We start from the raw sequence: 20598 nt of genomic DNA, 5'->3' as shown, positions 1-20598 counted from the left end.
TACACTGGTGCAGCACAGTGCATATTGGTGGCTTAAAACACCGAGTAGAAAGGCCCTTTAAGATACAATACGGTGGGAACTCTGATTGTCTATGCTTGGTGTATTAAACTCAGGGCAGAACACAAAGAGCTGTGAATTGATGATGTCACAAAATTCTGACACTGGAAGGATTTTCAGGACACACTTGGCTACTCTGTGGCTCCTTCCCACTGCCCTAGCAGAGTAAAGGAAACTTCAAGCACATACTACTAATTCCCACTTCCAGGCCCTTTTCCACTGCTAGAGTGGTACAAAGCGGCCTTAGTGTAAATGAGAGTCAGGCCCATTATTTTTAGGCTGCTATGTTGTTGGTTTCTTTTCCCTTTCCTCTATAGTAATTTAAACAAAGATATGGCCGAGCTCTCTGCATGAACTGGGCTTAACGATCTACAACCCAGAGTTCCCAAGATCCGGAAGACTAAAAGATGCAATTTCCAAGTAGCCCTGGTGGACTCTAGTGGACAAACATCTCAGATTTTTCAAATCAAGCAGAACTTTGTTCTAGACTAGACCAAAATGCAGGTCTCTTCCATGGTACCGCGAGCTCTACTGCCAAGTTCATTGTACGAGTTGTTAATAATAATAATGTTTATTTACTGTTTTTACTGTATTTACAAATCTTTCGGGCGCTAAGAACTGAGAATGAAGAGCTAGGTCTAGCTAGGACAGGGGTAGGCAACCTATGGCACGCGTGTCGAAGGTGGCACGCGAGCTGATTTTCAGTGGCACTCACACTGCCCAGGTCCTGGACACCGGTCCGGGGGGCTCTGCATTTTAAATTAATTTTAAATGAAGCTTCTTAAACATTTTAAAAACCTTATTTACTTTACATAGAATAGTTTAGTTATATATTATAGACTTATAGAAAGAGCCCTTCTAAAAACGTTAAAATGTATTACTGGCACGCGAAACCTTAAATTAGAGTGAATAAATGAAGACTCGGCACACCACTTCTGAAAGGTTGCCGACCCCTGAGCTAGGAAGACAATGGTGCTTTGCTGATTTACACCAGCTGAGGATCTGGCCTTGCATTTTTAAGTGGGCCTCATGACAAGATGTTACTGCCTCCCTGCTTTGCAACTGGAACTGGGTAGTTACACAGCTCAGTTCTGTCATTTCTGCCTGCAGTTAACTGGGGAGAGAAAAAATGAAGAGGCAACCCACTGCAAGAAGAAAGTTGCACCTGCAAAATGAGAGGCCATCTTTCAGGTGCCAGACCTCAATGTGTCTGTTTACAGGAAACCAGCACTTCAAATTTCTGTGTAAGGAGCTTATCTCTGGATGAGTCTAGATCAGGCCTGCACAACATGCGGCCCGGGGGCCGCATGAGGCCCGCGTGGGCTCACTGTGCGGCCCAGTAGGTGGGCTCATTGTGCGGCCCATGGGGGGGTGAGTAGGCAAATGGGCAGGCAGTTGCAGGGAGTGAGTCGGCGAGCCGGGGGAGGGGGGCTGAGGAGGCGAGTGGCAAATCGGTGGCTGACCTGTTCTACTGATCTGGCTCCCATCCCCTTTCCCAGGGCCAGCTCCAGGCACCAGCAAAACAAGCAGGTGCTTGGGGTGGCACATTTCTAGGGGCGGCATTCTGGCACCGGCCATCATAGGCGCTGACTCTGGGGCATGGGGAAACAGTGCCCCCGCCGCCCCAGCTTGCCTCCGCTCAGCCTGCTCCCCTGAGAGCGCCACCGCCACTCCGCTTCTCCCCACTCCCTCCCAGGCTTGCCGCACGCAAAACCGCTATTTCACGCAGCAAGGCTGGGAGGGAGGAGAAGCTGAGCGGCGGGCACTCGGAGGAGGTGGTGGAGCAGAGGTGAGCTGGAGCGGGGAGCGGTTCCTCTATGCCCCCCCGTTACTTCCTGCTTTCCCCGACCCTAGGTCACCTCCGCTCCTCTTGCTCCCCTGAATGCACCACTGTTCCACTTCTCCGCCCTCCCTCGCCTGAAGCGCAGCAGCAGCACACCAGGGGGAGCAGGCGGAGCGTAGGTGAGCTAGGGCGGGAGGTCACGGGGGGCCTGCAGGAAGCAATGGTGGGGGGAAAATGCGGCACACCGGGGGAGGAGGCAGGGCTGGCGATTTGGGGAAGGGGTTCAGAAGGGGTGGAGTTGCGGCGGGGCCGGGAGCAGAGGGGCACGAAAAAAGGGGGGGGCGGCCAAAAATTTTTGTGCTTGGAAATTTTTGTGCTTGGAGTGGCAAAAATCCTAGAGCCGGCCCTGCCCTCTCCAAGTGTTGCAGCTGTCTGGAGGTGCCTGCCTTCCATACCTTCCTCATTCACACCTCATTCATTCAACAGGTCAATTGATTACAAAGTGGGGAGGGGGGATCTTATTCTACTTCTAGCAAAAAGACATTTTTCTTTTACCTTAATTATACTACCTTTGGGGCCCACTATAACAAATTACTGAGGTTCAATACTGCTGTTTCGGTGGGGTGACGCTGGGGAAGGAGGGTTTGTTTCCGCAGGGCAGGTGGCGCTGGGGGGGAGGGGAGGGTGTTTCGGCAGTGCTGGGGGGGGTTGTTTTTGTGGGGCGGGTGGCGCGGTGTTGTGTTTTGGGTGGCGCTGGGGCAGGGTTGGCGGCTCTCGGGGGGTTTCGGCCCTCAGCTGTTTTCTTTGGAGTAATATGGCCCTCGCCACTTTATGAGTTGTGCAGGCCTGGTCTAGATGGTCCTACATATTATGAGCAAAGTGTCTCACTTTCTGCACTGAGCTGTAACAACTGCTCCCCTTTTCCAGCCCCTTTCACTCAGCTTTGTTTTCTGTGCCAGGCTGTTTTACTAACCCTCCATGTCAAATTTAAAGACTGAACCTCATTGGTCTCCTACTTACACTAGAGTAAATCTGGACTTATTCCACTGAAACAACAGAGGTAGTCTAGTGTAAAGACAGAGTCAGTAAGAGGACAATCCAACCTCGTATTCCTCTGATGCTTCTAGAATTGGATCAGGTAGTGTAGTGAACTTCCCTGAGGTGAGATTCCAATTGCACTGAGATATCACTTTAATAATCACGGTGCTCGCGTGTTTAGATTTCTCCTAAGTATGGCATTGTGATCAAAAATAGTAATCAAACGCTTGTCATAGCACCGTGGTGAATGGTAGTGATTTGGCCCATTCTTGCCTCTACTAATTTCAGTATAAGCGTGACTGAGAATAATCCTAGTATAATATAATGCTAGCCTCACCCTAGCATGGCTCTGGAAAATCAACCATCAGTTCCCACTGCACCGCTGACGAGTAACTATCATTAATACTTATATATTGCTTTATATTTCTAAAGAGCAATGCAAGCATTAGTTCATTAATGTTCCCCTGTCAAGAAGATCAGAACCATTATCCCCATTTTACAGATGGGAAATTTAGGCATAGAGAGGTGTAGCAACTTGACCAAGGTCATCCCCTGAATTGGTGCAACTATAGGATTCAAACCCAGAAAATGCTGATGTTTCATGATATGCTCAGACCATTGCACCAGATTGCCTACAAACCAGCCTGTGAATAACTGATTGTGTTTCTTGAGAGCAAACCTCACTGCTGGGGTTCTGGCATGTTTCCCCACCCTCGGCCCCCAATCAAGTTCCTTTCCCCTAGGAATTACTGAGAGTTTGTAAACATCTGATTTGGCATTTATACTATTGGAGCTTCAAAGCAGAGGAATAATAATTGAAAAAATTAGCTGACTCTCTTTCTTAATCGCTGACAAGGCAGGAGGCACTTACCGTAGTTACACAGATGGCAGCCTGTAAGAGTGCAATCTACTCTATACCATTCCTCCACCGCCATTAGGAAGAAATGGGCAATAAAGCTATCCCTGGCTTCCACGCTTTGCGTGCTTAAATCATCATTTAAACAAAAATAATCAGCTTTCACCCACAGTCATCGCACCCTAGTACCTGCAACACCACAGCTAGTTCCTTTTGTCGTGTATGCGGAGGCTGTGGCATCACTGTGGTAACCATTGGTGGATGTTTGTTTTTCCATGGTGACCACTGGTCAGTGCAACAAAATGACACCCATACAGCTGTCACCCTACACCCCTTGTAGTTCAGTTGAAATTCATGATGTCTTCTTCAAATGGTGCCAGCCACAAGACATACACGCACACACACACACACACAATCATCTGAGATGTGAGGAAAAATCCTGTTCTTCCCTTGACTCAAGTCCATCATGCCAACCTGACAGCAGCACTAAATTAAACAGGCGGGTCTTTAAGCCTCCTGAACAGGAGTGAGGAACGGATACAGTGGCATCCTCTGAATCCCCTGGCATGGCTGTTGTAAGTTCTCACAGTTGTGACTTTTCCCTGTAAATGGGACCTGTCAGTTTGCATTCTTCATACATCAGAGCCCTGCTCGAGCCAGCAACACTGAGCTGGGTGACTGGGACAGAATCTGTGTCTGAGTGTAAAGAAACAACATCAGGTTCAATTAACATCATTACAGACTGGCTTTTTATGCTCTTTTGTCCCCCTGTTCTGACGGACTAGAAGCATGTACTGACAATCTGGAGTGTAAAGCACTCAGCTGCTCAGAACCAAGCGTTGGAAATGCAGCAAGACAGCAGGCCAGGAAGAAAATCAGGAAGGCAATGTCGCCAGACCAACACCGCTATATCACATCCATTGGCCAGCCCTTCACAGACTATCCCCTATCTCTTCTGCCCTTCAGGAGAGTATTTTACATTAATTCCCCAACTAAGGAAGAAAAATCTAGCCATGGGAATATAGTAAAAAAAAGTTGCCTTTATTATCATTATGGAACAAAGTCTAGCTCTTCCCTGTATCAGCTGCCATAGAACTGAGGATTTTGATCTATGTAGTAGGTACTTTTTCAGACTGCGCTTTGCTGTATTGTGCTAAATCTCGTCAACTATTCCCTTTCAGCTTGGCCCAGCGAGTGAATTTACTGCTGCTGAAAGTGAGGGACTAAAATCAGACTAGCTAAAGCCATGAACAGTGCAAGCCAGGACTGTTAACCTTATCCTCACCCTGCTCTATCAGTACACCTTGTTCCTGGCCTGAAGCTCCTCTGCTATTCGGGGCTGAGGGCCCCACACAATGCTGCCAATGGTATCCCAGCCCCAATGCCTGTCAATAGCTTTGCCATTGCACACCAGTCCTGTGCTGTGGCACTCTGGGCTTGTCCAGCCTCGGGCCGATTGTGGGCACAGACTGCTAACTGTGCCACAAGACAGAAATAAGGAGAATATGAGACCACCAAATCCATTTTTACTTGGAAGGCAGATCTCCACAGGGAAAAGGCCAATGCACAAACCCAGTGCACTTGTCCTCCTTCACCACTGCAAAACACACTGAACAGAAACCAGTACTTAAGCCATTGCACTGGTTTCCATTTGCTCCACACACTATTTCATTATTTTCTCAGTGTACATGTATAACTCCCATTGGTGTCAGCGGGTGTTAAGTTCATCCATCAAGGAGAGAACATGTCTTCCCCCCTTTGACTTTAGGAAGAGTAATAATGGTTTGCGGACATAGAAGAGCAGTGTATGGCCCTTATAGGAACTTAAATGGTCTGGAGCCATAGGCATTCCTCATACCCTGCTCCCTTATCCTCCATCCCGCATAGCATGTTCAATAAAAGCAGAAATGCTGCTTCTCCATCTTCCAGTCATGTAAAACCAAAGTCCGGAAGGGTTACAGCTTTTACCTGACAAGTATAAACATTCTGGGCCACAGCTCCTGAAGGCTGAAATCCTACCCTTCATAACAGGGGCCACCGTGGTGCTCAGCTCACGTTGGCTACAAGAACCATCCTGCAAGCACAGGGCAAGATGAAGTTATTAAACTTTATTTTCATTTATATGGATGTTTTATTTTGATTTTTTTTAAATAATTTCTCCCTCCAGAGCGAAACATTCCAGCTAGCACAGGCCAACAGTTTCAAACCTGGCGGCCAAAATTCAGGCACCTAAATCCTTAGTTAGGCACCTGTGATGCAGCTTCACTGGTATCCCAAAAGCCTAGAATCTAGTGATTATAAGCGCTCGAGGGGTACACGGCCAAATCTCAGGTTTTTAGCAATGACAAATAAATACAAAAAAAGAAAACCAGGTATGGCTCCAACTGCATTCCCACATTAGACCCCTTTCTGCAGAGCCTGCCCGTCTGTCTCACACCAGAGTCTGCCTCCCCTCTGGGAAATCTCTTATTTTATATCTCAGAGGGTTAGGGTGACCAGATGTCCCAACTTTATAGGGACAGTCCCAATTTTTGGGTCTTTTTCTTATATAGGCTCCTATTACCGCCTACCCCCGTCCCAATTTTTCACATTTGCTGCCTGGTCACCCTACAGAGGGTGTTTCCAGCCTGCTCTGCTCTCAAAGAATAACTTCCTTTCACAGCACCTATGTAAGAGTGTCTCAGTTTTCAGAGGGACTGAAGTCAGTGCTCAATGCCTCTGAAAGTCAGACCTCCTATTTAACTGCTCAAATGGGATTGGGTGCCTACAATTATTCACTTATCTTAGCTACTTACAAGGCACCCATCACCATAGCATCTCACACATCTGCTGCATATTTATCCTCACAGCACCCCTGCAAGGTACAGATTATCCCCCATCTGTAAAGATGAGGGACCAAGAGAATTGCCCAAGATCACACCAGAGGGCTGGGGCAAAGGAAAGTCATCCAATGAATGTCTTGCCGTAGCACACACCTGTGTGTTCCCCCACCTGTGAAGCAGTACAGACCAGAGGCAGATTAGCCTAATCACAGCTTTTAACAAGGCTGTTCCTTTACGTGGTTTTTGGTGGTTTGCACTCTATTTTCTGAAACGGGTTTTTGCTATAGCAGGCAAAATTCAAGTTAAATAAAGTTTCGCTTTTTCCAGCAGTCAGGACATGCTGCCCGGAGGGATTATGGAATGGCCATCACTGGAGAGGTTCAAGGCTAGAACTACATACTCATTTATTAGGGGGTATTTAAGCAGCCAAGACCTAATTTGCTGCTGGCGTAACTCCACTGATTTCAATTACCTGAATGTTAGGAACTTAAGAATTGTCAGCCTGGATCAGACCAATGGTCCATCTGGTCTAGCATGCTGTCTCTTGCCATGGTCAAAACTAGATACTTCAGAGGGAGGAGCAAGAATCCTAATAAAGGACAGTTATGGAATAACCTGCCCATGGGAAAGGTTTCTTCCTAACGGTCTCAGGTAGAGGTTGGCTTATGCCCTGAAGCATGATGATTTATGTTCCTTCTCTCTGCATTTTCCTATCTAATGACAGGTTTCAGAGTAGCAGCTGTGTTAGTCTGTATCCGCAAAAAGAACAGGAGTACTTGTGGCACCTTTTAGAGACTAACACGTTTATTTGAGCATAAGCTTTCATGGGCTAAAGCCCACTTCATCGGATGTTCCATTCTATGCATCCGATGAAGTGGGCTGTAGCCCACGAAAGCTTATGCTCAAATAAATTTGTTAGTCTCTAAGGTGCCACAAGTACTCCTGTTCTTTTTTCCTATCTAATGTAACTCAGAGAGTGGTGCTACATACATGTCTAATTATTTTTAGACTCACGCTAGGCTCTTGGCCTTAATAATATCATGGGGCTATGGGTTTCATAGGTTAATTATGCATTGTGTCAAAAGCACAGAGGGATGGCCGAGATGGCCCACTGGAGGTTCCATACAATCTATTGGCTTTACAGTATCAATGCACCAACCAGCATGAAACATGTAAATGAACTGAAGATTCAAAGTCAAACGCATTAAACAACAGGAAGAAAACTTGGCTGCTGCTTTAAGGGATCTATCTTTTCCAGGATCATTTTGTTTACAGGCACTATATTGCTTTGCACAGTTCTCTACATTAGATCTGGGGAAACTATTCATAGTGAACAACTTATCTGAGGAATTCAGCCCTTTTTTCTATTTGAAAATTATCTGCACAGTCGGATTTTTATTAGTTTATTTTATTCTTCCTTTCATTTCTTTCATGTTCCCCTCTTCTCTGCTCCACACATCTGCCACCCCACTCCTAGCAGACAAAGAAGTGCTCACCTTGAAAATTGCTGGCTGGCTGTCAGACCACCAGTGATGAAGTCGCACTCATGAAAGAATAAATAGCTGGAACAATGAGACTACGAAAAGGCCACGAGATTCTGGTAATGCTGCTGCCATATAGAGTAATTAGGCAACAAAGCAACAGCATCACCATGTTGCCAAACACACAACTACAGAGCTCTCTAAACTAGTGGAGGATTGTAATCCAAACAGTCTCCAGAGTCCAGCAACATCTACCTCCAGATCCATCTACTTACACTGACTTCCAAAGTATTCACATCACCTGAGCTTCTGGTTCAAACCGCAGTTCTACTCTGAATCGTGCTATGCAACAGTGGCATCTTCTTACTCCAAGTTGCATATTCAGTCACATCTCTTGATTTTAATGACTTTACTTTCTCCTGCGTTTTCCTTCTGTTAGCACCACAGAGGCAATCCAGTCCTGGCAGAGTGAGTGGGATTCTATTCTAGCTAGAACATCATTAACAGAATTGTTAACCAAGGTGCAACTGAAGAACCCAGCTTGAGTTTCAGCTCCCAGGCTGAGCTCACCGGGGTGGCATACAATTTAACAAAAATCTTCCTTTTACTCAGAAACTGAGCAAATTTGATCTGAAGTCGTTAATACACAGCCACAGAGTCTTACAATGCCACATGTGCAGGGTCACTTTGCCAGGGCAGAGCCACACTTTAAAGAGACACTCATCAGTTAGGATCCACACTTCGATTTTGTAAACGAATTAAAGGGGAATGTTACAAAACTCTATAGGAATCAAAGTGTTTTCGAGGTTTGTCTTTATTTCAATTAAAACATTTTGGGTTTGGATCTAAAACCTTCCCCTGAAGTGCTAGAAATCCAAATACAACAGCATCTTCTCAGTGAGTGAAAGGAAAACTGACAAAACCAAAATGAAACTGTTTAGTCTAGGATCCTGCCCAAACTGAGTGAAGCGCAAGCAATAGACAAAACAGCATCAAGCTAAAAAGGAACTTCAGTAATAGAACTGGTCAGGAATTTTTCAACAAAGTGTTTTTTGTGGAAACATTATAGGTTTTGAGCAAACTTTTATTAGGAAGGTTTCTCAGGTCTGGGGGAGAGCCAGAGGCCCCAGAATAGCCAATAGCCCTCTGTTTAGGTTACTCATCTTGGATGTCAGAGACCCAAGTTTAAGTCCCTGTTCTGAATGAGGGCTATTGACTATTAAGAACATACATAAGAACAGACCAAAGTATCTAGCCCAGTATTCTGTCTTCCAACAGTGGCCAATGCCAGGTGCTTCAGAGGGAATGAACAGAACAGGTAATCATCAAGTGATCCATTCCCTGTTGCTCATTCCCAGCTTCTGGCAAACAGAGGCTAGGGACACCATCCTGCCCATCCTGACTAATTCTGGGGTGGGTCAGTGTCTCGTGTTTTTTCATTAAAATTTTTGAAAGTTGTCATTTTCATTTCAATGTAGAACAAAAACAAATTTCAAAACCTTGAAATTTTTCACAGGACAGAATTCTTGTTTTCTGGGCAGCCCTATTGTGTGTGCTAATTTATTGCCGTTTAATAACCCACAGTGTAACATAGGCAAGGAATGTTAAAAAGCACGTGGCCTGATTATCGTCCCATGTACAGCAGTGTAAATCAGGAGTAACTCCACTGACATCACAGGGGTTGCATCAGTGTAAAACCAATAGGAGGGAAAGGACAGTTAGGCTCAGGGTTTTTAACCTGATACTGTCCCTTAAGCATTTTGGTGACAGCAGATGTAGATATTTCCATCTAAACATGTATGAATCACTTGACTCCTGTCCAACACCATCTCCTAAGAGACAGAAATCCACACAAATGACAATAGAGCTGATGAAAGGTCACTGAAGTTGCACATCAAATGTCTATCAAATATAAACTAAGTACATTGGATGTTTCAAAATTCTAACCCAGTTTGCTGAGCATTCCGCCTATGAAAACTGCACACCACTGCATTAGTTCTGCATTATATCCACTTGTGCCTTTAGAGTGTAGGTGTTTGGATCTACTCTACCTGTAAAGCACTGGGTACACATATGGTACCACAATCAAAGCCAAAACATTGGTATTCATTTTCAGAATGGGATCCAGAATGGAATCTGAGATCAAGGCATCGTTCTTCATCCTGTTTTATGCCAGTGGGAAAAACCTGCTAATGTACAATATTGGGAAGAAGCAGAAAACATGGGACTTGATCCGGGGAAGTGACGAGCACCTTCAATTCCCTTACAGCCTGATCCAGCATCCACTAAAGTCAGTTGAAAGCCTAACACTGACTTAATGGGAGTTGGATCAAACCCACAGGGCATTTGGTACCTAGCAAAGATTTATGGGCTTCCATTTTAATTTATCCCAATGCAGAATGCACTTGGGCCCCCATAATTATTTGTTCTGGCAAACAAACAGTAGGTAATTCATGAGAAAATGCTTGAAAATAACCAATCGACTAATCGACCAAAAAAATCACATGTTGGCTTTGGAGAAACCTTAAACGGATGTGACCCAGTTTATTTTTTCCACCTGATTTCACATTTCTTTTGAATAAATTGATGTTTTTATGAAATAGATCAAAGACAAAACACTTCATTGCTACCCTTTAGAAGCAGGCTTGGAAGGATTAGATTTTTATTGGTGATGGTCAGATTTCACCATACACACACAAACCAATGAAAAAATGTTTCCATTGACAATAATTGAAATTTACAGAGAGGCAAAGTAAGAAAAATGCTGCTTGAGAACGGACTACAGTTTGACTTAAGGATATTTACTTCGTACGCTTTGACATTTGATGTTGACCACCCCATCATTCCACATGACTGTGAAAATTTAAATAAAGAAAAATCTTTACAAAATACTTAAAAATAAGCATCAATATTATCATCAAATATTTTTTAATAAAAATTAAATTCTGCCAAGCCTATTTAGATGCCATTTTTCCTATTTAAATACAGTGCAACTTATTGGTATACAGCATCATTCATACAAAGTATTTCAAGACCCCATTCCAAGACTGGACTACAGCAATTCCCACGCAGGCAGAGGGGGAAACAAGGGATGCTACCAGCAGTGGGGAAGAGAACAGGACAGAAATTTAGATGTGGCAAAGAAACAAGTATGTTATTCTTCCAGACCTGTGATAGTGAGGGGTGTGTGGAAAAAGCTAGTATCGGGGAAAAGGAAGAAAGGGAAGTGAGTGGGAGTAAGCACTGCAGTGAAATGGATAATGGAAGGAAGCAGCAATGGGATGGGAAGGAAAGTGTTACAGTCTGATGGGGATGGAAGGTGAGTGTCAGTTGGTTGCAGCAAACGGGAGACTTTTGAGGGCGAAAGAAAGAGAGTCTTGAGAACTGTTGTTCCAAAGAGCTCCCCTGGGATTAGCAGAGCACCCTTGAGAAACCAGGCTCTTATGTGAAAGGCCCTTATCAAATGTGCTTGTGACTTGGGGAGTAATAACAGGAAGAAATTGTTTTGGCAGTACTTACTCTGTGTCATGTAAACTCAACCAGCGCTGCTGTGTAAAATCTCCTTGGAAAGACTGGCACATGCACAGCTACCCTTCTCCCCTGCCCTGGAAGAATTATTCGGATTCCCTGTAGGACCTGTTCTACACACACAGATGCACTGGTTCAACTCCAGGTGCGATTTTAGATGGAGCACCTTCGTGTGGGGACACTCTTATATCCGTTTAGACGCGGCTTCTGTCAGTTTAGCTCATGTTGGTAAATTTCAAAGTGTAAACTTAACCAGCATAAACCAGTTTTAAGCTGATATGAGAGTACCCACACATAGGAGTTGCACTAATTTAACTAAACCAATTTCAGTGCTATTTCTGTGTGTTGATAAGCCCTAAGTAGCAAATTCACATCCAACACAGATCAGGTCTTTGGAAGCTTTCGCTACTGGGTGCTAAAGGCAGCAGCCCCTTTCCACATAATTCATCTGTGCAAAGCTGGGAAGGGCCTGGTTGCCTGTGGCTTTCAAAGTGCAGCGAGAACACCGATTTTGGATGCAGGGTTTGAGAAAGCCCTGGGAAATTCCACATTTAATGCTGCCTTGGCATGACACCAACTGAACAATGTCATGCATGTAGCTTTCACACAGAATCATTACACCTGCCCTGGTTGTCTGGTGCTTTCCTTAGTTTTGGACACCAGCCAAAAAATAAAAATCCCGCAAGAAAGGGTCTTGAGTGAGCCTGGGAAATCAGCACAGAGACCAAGACCCAGTTCCTGCAGAGAGGAACACAGCACCAGACCCACAGTGAAGACATCAAACTCTTCTGCTTTTGCCAGTGCGTAGGTAGGCAATGCCTTGAAAGCAACATAGGGGGCTGCTGACCACATGAGTCATTTTGATGAGGGAGAACATTTGGCATTTGTATGGTACAGGTTTGGAAACAGAGTGCTGCAAACTTCAAATCCAGAGAGTCTTTCTATTCATAACCAACAGTTAGAGCCTGAAACCTGGGAACTTATATAAACCCTTTCAAGAGAGGATCTCAAAGCATTTTGCTGTCTTTAATTTAGCTCCACAACACCCTGCAATGTGAATACTAGCCCCATTTTACAGACAGAGAAACTGAAGCACAGACAGTTAATGGGCCTTCAAGCTAATACAGTAAGGCAGCGGCAGAGCTGAAAGTGAAACCCAGGAGTCAAGTGTTTTATGCTAACGGTCTGTAGAACCAGAGCGGGATTCGTCCTACAGATCCGCAGCATGGATCCAAGTGGCAAATTTTGCCCTGGCAATCCAGGGTAGATTCTCTCCCATTTTATGACATAACTAAAGTAGGTGGCTTTCTGCTCAAGCCACATGACTCAGGTAATTCCATAGGTGCTCATGTGACTCTTGTCCTCGCCATCAGTCTGGTTTGGACGCCTGCGTGTCAGGCTCGAGCAGGACCACGCAAAGCTGCAAGAGCCACAGGATTCCAATGCGAGACCATAAACCAACTCCAGTTTGGCTCCAAATACTCATGAGCCTTGGGGACTCTCCCAAGGAACCTGAGCAACCCCCGTTTGTACTGAAAACTGAACCCAGTGAGTCGCAGGAGGCTGGGGTTTCACTGGGAACATTCATGTGCGAATCTACTTTAAACTGTCTACGAAACCTGAATCAAAGCCCCAGATCCAAACACCTCGGAAGCTTCTAGGTTGTTCAGAACTGCACCCAAATGTGGGCCCATCTCAAGTTTAAAGTACTTGACAAGTGTCCCTTTACAACGCCAAAATATTTTTAGGTGCCAGCAAAACCTGAACCCTCGTCTCAAAAACCTGCCCCAGACAATAGACCTGTTGTAAGAATGGGCTCCAACAACTAGAATTTCCTGTACAACAGAGCAGAAGAAACATGTCACCGTGGAAAATTACTAACACAAGAAAGGCAGCAATGCACCAGGGCAGGGCGACCCCTCCCAGGCTCTTGGGGACATCAGTTCTACAGCCGTGGAAGTTAAAGAGCAGAGAGGCTTTGCGTTGAAGCCTAGCCCAGCAAAACTGCTCTGGCTGATAGAAAGAGACACTATTCAGTCTGGAAACGGGTGTGGATAATTAATTACCACACTGAGTAGTTTGGAACATCTGGATATGGGTTTCTCTCACGGATATTCCAGTACCTTACACAATCCTTGTGAAAACATTATGTTGGGGCTTGCGGGGGGGGGGGGAGAGGGGGGGGAGAGAGGGGAGAGCAGCTTTTTATTCCATTAGAGCAGCCCATAATTTTGATTCCTCTATAGTTTCCCTGTCTCTGCCAATGGACATCTCAATCGGAATACTTGGGGCCAGATCCTGATCTCAGCTGTTTGGTATAAATCTGGGGTGACTCCATTGATTTCACCAGCGTAACTGAGATCAGAAACCAGGCCCCTACTGCACGGCAAGGATGCCCAACATAGTACCCTCATTTTTAACAATAGAATAATCCCTCGACAATACAGGTCCAGGCATGTAATCAGGGCCAGATTTACACCTTACGTGCCCCTAGGCACAGTATCTTCAGCACCCCCCTGCCTACAGCTGACCTTCATGTTGCACACAGTTTTAGAGAGGTAAGGTGCCCCTAGATTGCCAGCGCCCTTAGGAAAGTGCCTACTGTGCCTAATTGGAAATCTGGCCCTGCATGTAATGTGCCAAATCAGATGCAAATGGTTGATGGTTGTTTTAATCTGAGCCTAGCTCTTCAGCACTAGAAACCCCAAAACGCATCAGCATATTGAACTCCTACATGATAACTGGAATATGGAACTGACTATACGCAGAAAAGGGGAGCTGAGCAAGCCAAGGGAAGGGGAAATAGCAAACAAATAGCTTCAATGGTGACAAGTACATTAGATTTTTAAAGTTCTTTCGAGTTGATTAATGTAGGGGGTCATTAATGACACAGGGAAGGACTTTATTTTAAAACGATGATTTTGATCTTGCCAATATCCTGCTCAGAGCCCTGTGTTATGAAGAGCTCTCCCATCCAACCACATTATTCTAATTAGAAAAAATTTGGTATAAGGGGCTTGGAGCTGTGAACATAGTGTGGTGCAATTCTGGACTCCACGGCTGTCACCCTCTACTGTGCCAGTGGAACTCTGGACCTCAACACCACCTCGAAACATGACATTAATGAGAACCTTTCTCACTGCCTCCTGCCATGCCCTTGTAGTATGGGCCAAATCCTTACTCACAGAGGCATCCCTATCCATCTCTCTCAGATTTTATATGCTGCCTGCCGTGGTGGTGTCTGAATCCCACTGAGTGAATGAGATGAAAATTAAGACAGTCGGAAGCCTCACATGCATCCCACACCTATTCCCACCTCCTGCAGAAAAACTCCCTTTTCTTGATGGTCCCTGCCAGGCCTTTATTACAGGATATGGTTGTTTTCATAATTCTGGCTCTCCTGAGCATGACTATCCAAGGTAATGTACATCCACACTTCCGACTCTGCCTCAGAGTCATCTGATGTTTTGTGCTCTTACCTGTACGTAGAATCACCCCACACACGCTCACACCTCTCTACCTGCCATTCTGCATTCAGGGATTGATCAGGATGTTCCGGATGGAGTTCGCAGCCAAATGCTTTGAAGCCTCCTCTTAGGTGTGGCCTTATAATGCAAAGAGTCAGAGAAAGAAAAGACCCCTCAGGTCAGCCAGACCATTACCTCATCTCTCTAGCTATCCAGCCAGCCATCTTTTTTCTTAGATGGCCTATTCCTGAAGTATCCAAATAGTGACTCTCTCCCAATGCAGAGGGAGCTTTCTATTCTATTAATGCCTTTCTGGCTCCGCTTACAATATCTTACAGTAAATGTTTGTGCCTTTCATTTTTCCAAAATCCAGCTGACGTATTGACGTTTTTCCTCCCCTCTCCCCGCCCGACAGAGGGGCAGAAACCATGTGACACACAGTATTGTTGTACTACAATTGTTGGTGTTCCCTCACCAATGTCGGTTAAGAGGCATTCATTTGTCTACAAGTATCCAGGCTGGATTCTTTGATGCTCAGTTACAGGCAGCATCAGAGGGTTCTGCTCTTTTATCATGTTAATCACTTCCTGAGCAGTCGCTCTCCACAGACTTGCAGAAACACCAAGAGGAACGTGGCTAGACAATCGGCTCCAAGACCCGAACTTGGCTTATCATCACCCCGCATCGTCGCAGAAGCCTTCTGCGTTCAGTTCAGAATTCCTGGACCCAGCCCAGCTGGCCAGTTTCAGTCACTTATTGAAAGAGCCAGCAACTGACTTGCACATGCCTAGAAATCTTGAGTGTTTTCAAACCAGATCAAGACTGGATGCTCCCAATTTATACTGATACGTTAGGAGAAAAAAAAACGTTCAAAAACCAGAGAGATTGATCACTGAGAAGCCATGTTGTCTAAGTGGTTTGAATAGGAGAAATAGGTTTTAAGCAGAGCGCTGCCACTAATTCACTGAGCAACCTGAGCCACCTATTTCGGGAAACTGAGGCAGAAAGCAGCTATCAGTGAACAGAGGATAATGATACCCATCTCTGGGCAGTGCTTTGATCAGAGCTACATAATTGCCAATTACTACCTACGGGCGTGAGGTTCAGTCCTGTAGGACAGTGATGTCGTTTCTAACAGTGCTAGGGAGACAGATTCTGGATTGAGTCGTCCACAACCAGCTAATACAGGTGCTAACCTGTGTCTATGCTAGGTGCAAACTCATGTTCAAAAAAACCTCTACCTAGTTCCCTAGTCTAAACAGGGCCTCTGTGTTTGGACCAGGAATAAAGGAGTGAGGAGACAAACATGGTTCTTAACAGGGAGGGTGTGTGGCTGGGACGAACTTGCTGGCTGATACCCCAAATCTGAGAAACACAAACAGACAATGGGTTCCCATTGCCTGTGCTCCGGGGACTCCTGTGCTACTCTCAGTCTCAGGAGGTTCGTGCACGGGGTAAGCTAGCCCCAACCACATTCTTAACGGGGAGGGACTTTGCAGCTCTCACTGATTCTTTGGGGTTCATGTGGACTTCAGGCTTGATAAAAGGAGCTACCCAGCAGCAGCCTGGTCTGCGTGGCAGTCAGCTCCAGACTCTATGGCAGGGGTAGGCAACCCATGGCACGTGTGCCGAAGGCAGCAAGCAAGCTGATTTTCAGTGGCACTCACGCTACCCGGCTCCTGGCCACCAGTCCGGGGGGCTGTGCATTTTAATTTAATTTTAAATGAAGCTTCTTAAACATTTTAAAAACCTTGTTTACTTTACATACAATAGTTTAGTTATATATTATAGACTTCTAGAAAGAGACCTTCTAAAAAACGTTAAAATGTATTACTGGCACGTGAAACCTTAAATTAGAGTGAACAAATGAAGACTCGGCACACCACTTCTGAAAGGTTGCCGACCTCTGCTCTATGGCCTCACAGCAGACCCTGACCCCTTCCCATACAAGAAACGACCAAGGCTTCCTCTTAAAGAGGCAGTACATAATACAATACCAGCATTACAATATGTGTGTTTGTGTGTTCCTGCTATTTAATTACACACCGTTTCAGCAAGTCCCTGGTCCATCACTACCCAATTTGATAAAGACCTGATCCTGCAGCTCTTCCTCATGTGAGCAGACCCATATTCATGTGAATGCACCCACAAAAATGTGCATGCCCCTACCACTCCCACAGATCCACACGTCGGTTAGAATGAATCAGAAATCCTACAGAGCAAAACTAAAAGTCAACAGCATTTAAAAACTGAAACGCAGCTGGTGGTGTGCCACTCAAGTTCAAATCCCAGACCGGGTCTCTCGCTGCTTGAGTTGGCAGGGATCTGGTGAGTGGAGGGTTAAATGACACAACTCAGATGAGTAAGGGCAACATGACTAGCCTTATATAGGTCAATCCCAAGACAAAGTCTAGTGGTATCCTATTGTAACACCATGCAAAGGATCGGTGTTTGAGTCTAATCTTCGATCCCTTCCTCATCTGGGCTAGAAAGAGCTGGAAGAATTACAAGAACACGGTGTTCATCCCTGAAGGCCCAGTGTGGTCCCCTCTAGTCTACATTCAGAGCAGTACCGATGATGGGAGTCATATCCAGCCCTCACTGGGGGCCGGGAGGTTCACCACAATGGAGGCTCCAGAGTAGGAAGGAAATTGGGGCTGGTGGAAGGATTTCAGAGGACAAATCCCACAAAGGAGCCACAACCTTGATGCCATTTGCCAAATGCCACTGGAGTGTTTTATTAACCTGTCATTTCTGGTGTGGATCAGGAGGAGCAAAGGCAGAGGTTCATGGGATGCAGCTGAAAGAGAGGAATTTTTGCATGAACTGGCAGGAGATCTGTACAGACTGTGTGCGTAGCTTGCACCATCTCCTCTTTTTATGGGATAACAGGAAGAAAAAAATGATCCGCGAAAACATTGTAGCAGTACATGAAGATATGAGAACCAAACCTAGGTCAAAGCAGTCGTTCACCAGCAGACATCTAGGAAATGTGTTTTAAATGGCATCATAAAAAATAAATAATGCCACTCAGCTCCTCTTTCATCTTAATAGACAGAGGAGGAACAATAGAGAGTGACGAGGGTGGTAGCTGGAGTCTGTTGTATCCACTGGGCAGCGCCTTCCGATCAGAAAGCTCCAGACACCACCCCCCCAGACAATGACTTGAGCTCTGAGTGGGTTCCCCACCCCACAAGTGAAAAGTAATTTTGTTATACAGCTTGTGCATTTCCAGACCTTGCCCAAGCAGAAAACTACAGACATTGGTTGCAGAGAAGCATGGTGGGTTTCAGACATAGATTAATGCCCATTAATTATCAAGCTGAGACCAGCAAAGTTGTTTCACATGCCACGGACATGCTTTGCAATGTTTGTAAAATGTCACCTTATGGCATTAATAACTGGAGTGTATGGGTCATAAAAAAAAGCAAATCTGCAGTGAATCTGTCAATTAAAAGAAAATTAAAGGCCTTCTCTAACAAAATCGTGTCCAAAATGTCAGCGACAAGCAGAAAAATAAACCTCTGTTCTTCAGACTGTAATTCAGCAATAAGAATTCAAGGGCCAGGTTTTTAAAAGGAGGGTCAAAAATGCCTACATCCCTCCTACGCCCACAGATCCGTACATCCGCGAGACCCATCTTTGACCTCAAAAGTCCTGACAAATAAGACAAACCCTAAAGAGCAAAACTAAAAGTCTACAGCATTTAAAAACTGAAACACAGCTGGCAGTGTGCCACCATGTTGGAGACACGAGTTCAAATCCCAGACTGGGTCACTTGCAGCTTGAGTTGGCAGGGATCTGGTGAGTGGAGGAGGTCACTGTAGAAGCAGCACGTTTAGTTCCCCCGGGGCAATAACAAACATGCAGCTGGCTGACCAGGAGCAGTATTAACTGAGTTCCATGTCAAGGTCATACTCTGCATCCACCCTATGCCAAGGTAAAGAAAATTAAAATGCAGTTACCACCCCACATGCACACTTTCCGTTAAGAAAAAGCAAAGAATACATGCTACCAATTTCTCAATGGCACTGGAACTTTAAAGAAGACTCTTGGAATAAGTAATTATTAAACAGTTAAATAGGAGAACTTGGGCTCTTGGAGAGAGTGGGACTGGTCAAAAAACCAATGGATCCAGTTTTAGGAGTTGCTGAGCTCCCCAATCCCACTGAAATCAACAGGAGTTTGAGGACACTCAGTGCTCAGACACTCGGATTGCAAAAAAATCTGCAAAAAAAATCCAGTCTGTTTTTGTTTCACAGGGTTCAAAGTGGACTCAGATTTTGTCATTTTGGGATTTTTTTCATTTATTGATTTTCATTTTTCCTTCTTTTCTTTTACTCCTCTTTCGATTTTTCAGGGTTTTTTTTTTTTTTTTGGTTTCTTTTGTAATCACTTTTGAAAATAACTGTGGAAAGAGGAAAAAAGGAACAAAATAAAAGGGAAATAGGAAAGGAGGGGGGAAATCAATACATGAAAAATCGTAAACAAAACATATCAAAAAAAGGTTGTGAAAGATTTCAAAAGTGGACAGTCTTTGGTGAACATTTTCAATTTTGAATAAAGAGCCATTTTGCCACCAAAAAACCTGTTTGTTCAAAACATTTTGGCCAGCCTTGTTACAGGATAAAACACTATATAGGCTGAAGAAACTTATGAAGAGGAGACATGCAGACCTGAAAGAATGGTCCTGCCCTGGAAAAATAGCTAAGTCTCCCACCCACTTAGCTACATAGTCCCCAGTCCATCTTGGTGGATAACATGGCCTATGTAATGCTGTCAAGACCAGTTAAACCCGACAGTGATCAGCTGAACAAGTTCAGCTTCAGTTTGCACAGCCACTGTGTGAAATCCTGGCCCCACTGAAATCAATGGCAAGAGGCCTACTGACTTCAGTGGGGCTGGAGTGTCACCCAGTGTTTTCAATTTTTCAGCACTTCATTGTGCAATTTTCATGCTTGAGACAATGCCATCTTTCTGTCTGCTTTGTTTGCGTGTGCACGCGCACACACACTTCCCCCCCCCCCCCCTTTGGACAGCTGCACCTGCTTCTTCCTCTTTACACATCAGGCAGCTTTTCCCATCTGCTCCATAGATTCTAGAAGGGAATCTATTACATTGGCCTGAATGAGAACCATCAACAACCCCTTCATTCAAACAATGTGCATGCTACAATTACAGCAGACTGGTGCTCTTGCTGTAGTAGGACTTCAACCAAGGTCTTTCTTCCAATAAACCAGGCCTGGCACATGAGCAAAATAACCAAAAGAAATGAGCTAGGACAACATTTCTTAAAATCTATTCACCCACCAGGGGATGCACTGCATGCAAACTCGCTAATCAACAAAGCTACCGTCTTCAGCCCTGCTAGCAATAAGTAACAAAGCTAGGCTTCGGAAGCAACAACCTCTACAAACACAGAAGCCGGGGGCCGGATTCTGCCCTCGGTTACACCCATGACATTCCACCGGTGTCAATGAAGGCACAAGGATTTGGCCCATTGTCTTAGGCCATGATAGAACCAGAGAAGTGTGGTCAAGAGACTTCTCTGCTCAGATAATTAATT

General features: G+C 45.1%; 1 protein-coding gene across 3 annotated transcripts in view; it reads right to left on the bottom strand.

The window, feature by feature from the left end:
- The window catches only part of ARHGEF9 (Cdc42 guanine nucleotide exchange factor 9), a 324587-nt gene that overhangs the window by 293335 nt on the left and 10654 nt on the right, over positions 1-20598 (bottom strand). The window contains exon 1 of one of the 3 annotated variants that reach the window (XM_065557244.1): positions 15045-15170. The exons of the other annotated variants lie outside the window; for them this stretch is intronic. The gene's annotated coding sequence lies outside the window, so the exon portion shown is untranslated. Of the gene's footprint in view, positions 1-15044; positions 15171-20598 lie in introns of those variants that run through there. 3 annotated transcript variants of the gene reach the window in all.

The sequence above is a fragment of the Chrysemys picta genome, chromosome 9 (genome assembly GCF_011386835.1).
Source record: "Chrysemys picta bellii isolate R12L10 chromosome 9, ASM1138683v2, whole genome shotgun sequence".
NCBI lineage: Eukaryota > Metazoa > Chordata > Testudines > Emydidae > Chrysemys > Chrysemys picta.
The sequence above is the reverse complement of the archived record's forward strand: the minus strand, read 5'-3'. Positions and strand labels throughout refer to the sequence as shown.